Raw genomic sequence first — 6,000 nt, 5'->3', positions numbered from 1 at the left:
TTTGGTGAAGCCGACTTGTGGAAGATCATTTTTGTTGGTGCGGATATATAAGGTCAGCTTGGTTAGTATCTTTGTGTGTGGTAATGATGTATGTAATGGTTTTAGGAGTGATTGAGCGTAGTTTCACGTGCACATCCTGATTTTTGATGGTCCTGTGAGCAATTGCAGAACATAACAGAGAAGATCATTACATCAGTCACAGTGGATCATCTTGAGCCTAACCGAAACTAATTTGTGGCATAGTTAGATGTTATTTTCCAGTTCATCATTCAGTGTAATCCTTTTGTAATCATTTGTAAGGTAGTGAGCCTTCCTCCGGGGTTGTAGCCCTATTTTTGTAATTGAGTAGTGTGCTCTACGCAATGTGCCTGAATGTAAGGGAATTCCCCTTTTTGTAATATTGTTTTGCTACTGGCTATAGTGGAATAATATTTTGGGTTCAAATCCCACCATGGTTTTTCCCTTTTGGGTTTCCACGTAAAAATATTGGTGTTATGGTTGCATGGTTATTTGTTTTGTGTTGCTTCACTTTACTTTCCTTCTTATGCATCCAGTGGTTAAAGAATTAGATTAACAAACAAATTTGAAATATTAAGAACACTGATTCACCCCCCCCCCCCCCTCATTGTTCATTGATTCCAACAATTACTAGGAATTTTCTTTATGGTCTTCATAGTTTGCCAAACCTTTTAAATATTTATAGTCCTTCTTGCAAGATATTATTATCTTAGCTAACACCTTTCGAGGATGACATTGACAAAAATACTTTGTTGCACATTCTCAATCTATGCGTACATTTCACTAGTAGTCAAATAGAATGGTATATTGAACATCCAAACACTAGGATTATGGGACAATGATATTTACCTAATGGACAATTAGCTACCAAGAAATTAAAGCATATTTATCATTGTAGATATATCATGGAGTTTAATAATCTAGATAATATATCAATGGTGTCTTGCTTATACATGATATTGGAAGATTTGTATCCTTGATTGGGATACCGGTTAACAAAATATCTTGATCTTATAAATAAATAGTTCATATATAATTAGGACTGTAATAAAGCAATGATTGGTACTATCGACCATTTGGTGTGATATTCCTCCTTGCAATCTAGATTAATATGTTTCTAGCTTTAAAATCTTGTGCTTTGCATAACTAGCATATGGATTTGTCAGTGTTGTGATGTCAACCACATTAAGATCTAACAACAAGATGCAACCCTATAAAAAAAAAGCTATGATATCATCCATGTTAAGCCCTAACAACAAGATGCACACCTTTAAAAACAAAGATCCATGTAGCCACTTACGGGTGTTAAGTGGGTCATTTTCACTTCGAGGTATATTAAAAGTGATAATAAATAAATTAGTAAGTTATAAGATTTTATGAAAATATTAAAAATTATTGAATAAATAAAATGGGCCTATAAGAGCTTACAAATCCCAAAGTACGTACTCCACTATGACAATATTCCAAAGTTTGTAGCATCACCTACCACTTCACTTTCACTATCTTCCAAAAATTTCATCTATTTTTCCATCTACTTTTCTTCATCTACTACTCATATCTATCGATACAACTATCTGCCACTTATAGCTACCGTTATTCCAAAGCTACCACTCACATCTACTGGTAATTTTCTTCTACCCCTTGGGCTCCAAATGCTATGAATAGATGCCTCGTGAGCTCATTTGAGGCACCATGACTTAGAGTTAGAGTTAGAGTATTAAGTTTAGAGTGAAGTAACTGGCATTCTTTCTCCCATCACTAATCACTAATTCGCCAATGATACAATACTATTTGGGTAAACTAAGCTCCAAGAAGCAAGGGAAAACAAGGAAATCCTTAATCTCTATTCAAAAGCCTCGGGTCAAGAAGTTAGAGTGGATAAACTAGCAATCTTTCTCCCATCACTTATCACTAATTTGTTGATGATACATTACTATTCAAGTAAACTAAGCTCCAAGAAGCAAGGGGAATCAAGAGAATCCTCAATCTCTATTCAAAAGCCTCGATCGAGAAGTTGAAGTGGATAAATAACAAATCTTGTAAATTATTACTTCAGTAATGAAAGATCAAGAAATCTTAAGGTTGTTTGGTTTTAAAAGGGGCATTTGCCTTACATTTATCTTGGATTACCATTGGACAAAAAGGTTATAACTAATAAACTATAAGATTCTCTTTGTGATATAGTTGGAAATAAAACAACTTCTTGGAGGGGTTAGTGGCTTTGATATGTCAAGTTTTTTCTTACTCCGTAGGGAACAATTTGGGGAAGAATGCGACTCCTCCCTGATTTGTATTTGCAAAGCATTCTAGGGGTGTGGGGAGTAAACGATTTTGGTGGCTGCCAATTTTGAAGTTGGCTTTGGGTTTTTTTTTTTATCTTTGGTCTATGGGGATGTCCTTGTGCTAGATGGAAATCAAATTGTAACCAAAGCTTTTGATTCATAAAATACTATTCTTATACAAAATTCAATATATAAATTGTTATCAACTAATTCATTTATCAATTAGACAATAGATGTTACTATTACAATACTATAAAGACAAGTATGATCACTTGTTTAATTTAATAAAAGAGGGTAATTAACTTAACTTAAATAATAAAATATATTTATTTGCATTGATAGGCTAACCTACAATGGTTAACACATTCATCCATGTAAAAAAAACAAATTAGAAAGTAATTAATTAAATAGTCACTTCTTTAAAATAAAAAGTGAACGCTTTTAATAGTTGCCTAGTTGCAATTTTTTACATTTTTATATTTTTTTTTCAAATTAAAATTAATGAATGAATTTAAAGTGGCAACTTTCTATTATTAAAAAATAACTAAATGAATTTAAATGGTTGCAAATTTCTATTTTTTTAATAATTACAAGTTTGAATATTAATTTCCAATTTTCTAACATGAGAAGTTTTTTTTTTTTTTTGATAGTCAAAGATTTAATTTGGTATTGGATTTGATTTGTTTTTTATTTCCATCATATATAGCAAAAATATAGGCATGTTTCTAATTTTCATATTCTTGTGATTTGATTTTAATAATTGCAACTTTTTAATTTTTAATTAAACTATAATAAAATAATACTTTTTAAATAGAATAATGAACAAATAAAATAATAATGATATCAATTTTTTGACATAATTTTTTAAATATAAATATTCTAATTTTAATAATAAATTAAAAAATGATAAATAATTGTAATGAATATTGTTTCCAAGCTTGAAATCATAAAATTAAGCTAATTAGGAAATAAGGACGATCACAGATCCTTAACTAATCAAGCTATATAAAAATGAATAATGATGATTAGGTTAGTTGAGAAGAATTAATTAGCTTAATTAAACAATTGAAGAATTATTCAATTAATAAGACGAATAATTAGCAATGATCAAGTAAGACATTTTTAAGTGTCTACAAATATAAATGATGATGATAAAATGAATATTAATAAAAATAATAATAAATCAACATAATATTAATTATATAAAATTAAAAACATTTATAATTTCATAAAAAGCTATACATAAAACAATTCAAGAATTATTCAATTAATAAGACTAATAATTAGCAATGATCAAGTAAGACATTTTTAAGTGTCTACAAATATAAATGATGATAATAAAATGAATATTAATAAAAATAATAATAAATCAACATAATATTAATTATATAAAATTAAAAACATTTATAATTTCATAAAAAGCTATACATAATTAATAAAGAAAGTTCAAAAGTTGAAAGTAGAAGTTTAAAAGAAATCTAAAGAAAGATTTAGATTTTTTTTTTTTTTTTGAAATAGCAAGAGTTTCTATTTAAAAATACAGCTAGTGTCCAAAAGGAATTTAAATTTGTCAGCTCGTCGTGATGACTCCCCGAAAAGGGAAAAATAATGACCTAAATATTTGCCGCGCAATTCACACGTGTCCTAAAGCAAGCGATTTATAGTAGTTTCAGTTAATTATAATCGTTGTAAAAAGCCATAAAGATCGGAAGCTAAATATAGCCGTTTGCATGCACTGTTTCCCAATTGTTTTATAGGAGGTGATCGGTAATCATAATTATTACCTGCTTCTGCTACTTTTCCTTATATTTTGTTCCAGCATCATCTCTGTGGGCAAATTCAAAGGTATTTTTCTTTTTTCTCCTTCAAGATTCTCAGTATTTGGATTTTCCATGCATGCTGTTAACGCTATTTTAGAAGAGCAGAGTGTTTAGGATGGTGGTTCCAATTTGAGAATCTAATAATAAAATAACACGGATGAAATCATATTAAGAATTTTGTAGTGAACCATAATGACAAAGAACAAAAGAACAGGGAAGTACAGGAAATTGTTTTGTTTTTCCGTATACATGTAAACTGTTTAAGGGCTATATGGGAAATACTCCTAATATGGGTGTCTAAATAATAAACAGTAGGAAACAAGAAAGGTATAAAAAGTAAGGCGTGGAGGTTTTAGCAAAGTTTGTCATCGTAGGTGCAAACCATGATAAATAGTGTCTGTTGCTGTGACAATCGAATCCAGAAACATCAACCAGTCGATATTATGGATTGTGGACGTCTAATATCATTAACATGATAAGTAGCCCCAGTGGGTACAGATTAGATCTATATTTAAATGCACTGTGCTTGCATTATGTGTCTTTCAAGAATATGGTATATCCAGCCTAGGAGGATTGCTCATGAGCAATAAATCTGCATGCTCTTTCAATAGTAAGGTTTCAGTGAAGCTTGCCTTTCAGGTAAACATTTTCAGAGAGATCGTTTATAAGATTCAGTTTCATGTTGTTTTTGAGTATGATTGTAGAGGCTGTTTATTAGAAATGCTCAACTATAAAATGAGTTGCCATTTATGCTTTTGATTTGTCTGTTGCTGGCCTCATAGAGTTATAACAAGAAGATGGTTAGGGGAGACTGGGGAGGGCTGTAATAGTGGGCATCTAAATAATAAAACAATGTGAGATATAAAATGACAGATCTAAAATTTCCAATGGAACACAAGGTACAATAACAAAGCTAAATTTTGCAATCAAATATGTGTCTACAGTGGGGCCTAAAGAACTTGATGTTTAGGCTATGGTTGCATGGAGGGGGGTTGCTTAATTTTTTAAGAGACAGTTGCTAAGACAAATTAGGAGCCCATTTTAAAGCAAGGGATCCTATTGATTTTTAAATTCTCCCTGTAAAAATGATTCTTCGATAAGAAATCATAGTGACTAAATAATACTAGGAGAACAAAAAAATGACATGCAAACTGCTACATAAACATGAAAGTCCCTAAGTTGGTGGAAGAAACTTTTTGCCCCCTTCCTATTGCTACCCTCTAAAAATTTATAGCAATAAATGTGAACCTCTATTCTAAAGGAAAAGATTCATTTTAAAACTTGTAGCCGCATTTTTTTTAATTCCATGGGACTGCCTTCAAAGTAAAAATAGAAGCACAAGCACCTCCCATGGGACTGCTACCTTAGCATACACCCTTTTGTACATCAAGTAAACTATTTCTCATTTTCAGTGCTTTGAATTTCATGTTCATAATTACGGTTTTCTCACTCTAATATACTTGTTTATTGCAACTAAATGTATTTCATAGTCCACTAACCTTCTCTGATCATTTTTGGGTGTTAGTATAATTAATTTTTTTCTTTCATTTTAGAAAAATCTAATAAGAAGCTAAGTTTTATCAATGAAAGCTAGGTTTGCCAATCCTGCACATTCTTATTGTAAATATCTAAGAATATCTTGTATTATCTCTATAAGAACATTTACAATCCTTTGATGTGTTTGTTAGTGAACTCATTCTATTGTTGCAGAGAATTTTTTGGACCTTAATATTATGAATTCTTTTTTTTTATCAATCACAGCCGAAGCGGTATTCTCTTTTGACTGGAGCTATGAACCAGTTAGACCACATTTTTGAGGGGCCTCATCCTCACGTTTGTTCCACAATAACACCCTTATATCTCCTTGTGTCATCCTGTCT

The 6,000-nt window shown here is 30.8% G+C and overlaps 1 long non-coding RNA gene across 6 annotated transcripts in view; it reads left to right on the top strand.

Moving 5' to 3' along the window:
- Positions 1 to 4,012: 4,012 nt before the first annotated feature.
- LOC131067615 (uncharacterized) overlaps positions 4,013 to 6,000 on the top strand; it is a 65,089-nt gene continuing 63,101 nt past the window's right edge. For all 6 annotated transcript variants that reach the window (XR_009372556.1, XR_009372557.1, XR_009111851.2 and 3 more), the window contains exon 1: positions 4,013 to 4,145. This is a non-coding gene — a long non-coding RNA (uncharacterized LOC131067615). The remainder of the gene's footprint in view (positions 4,146 to 6,000) is intronic.

The sequence above is a fragment of the Cryptomeria japonica genome, chromosome 5, assembly GCF_030272615.1.
Source record: "Cryptomeria japonica chromosome 5, Sugi_1.0, whole genome shotgun sequence".
NCBI lineage: Eukaryota > Viridiplantae > Streptophyta > Pinopsida > Cupressales > Cupressaceae > Cryptomeria > Cryptomeria japonica.
Note: the sequence above shows the minus strand (reverse complement) of the source record. Positions and strands in the feature narration are given on the sequence as shown.